Genomic DNA, 544 nt, shown 5'->3' with positions numbered 1-544 from the left:
CAAATTTTTTTTTTTTTTTTTTTTTTTTGCGGTATGCGGGCCTCTCACTGTTGTGGCCTCTCCCGCTGCGGAGCACAGCCTCTGAACGCGCAGGCTCAGCGGCCATGGCTCACGGGCCCAGTCGCTCCACGGCATGTGGGATCTTCCCGGACCGGGGCACGAACCCGTGTCCCCTGCATCGGCAGGCAGACTCTCAACCACTGCGCCACCAGGGAAGCCCCCAGCCACAAATTTTTACCCAGCACCTACTGTGATCCACACAAGGTGCTCAGTTCTGGGGGACAGAGTGGACAAGAAGGACCAAGGCCCTGCCTGCAGGAAGTGTCTTTCTGTGAGAGCAAGGAGGGCCCCACAAACAAATAATGAAACCAGTAACAACAGGGTAAGTTCAGATGGCAACTTACTCCCAGAGCACGGTTGTCTAGAGCAGCCCAGGAAGGCCTCTCTGAGAACTCAAGGGTGGAAGGATTTCTGGTGGGGTAGAGACGCTCAGGGAGAGAGAACGGCAAGTGCAAAGGCCCTGAGTCTGGGAATACAAGGCCGG

This window comes from Lipotes vexillifer, unplaced genomic scaffold (genome assembly GCF_000442215.2).
Source record: "Lipotes vexillifer unplaced genomic scaffold, Lipotes_vexillifer_v1.1 scaffold889, whole genome shotgun sequence".
NCBI classification, from domain to species: domain Eukaryota; kingdom Metazoa; phylum Chordata; class Mammalia; order Artiodactyla; family Lipotidae; genus Lipotes; species Lipotes vexillifer.
This window is presented reverse-complemented; position numbering follows the sequence as displayed.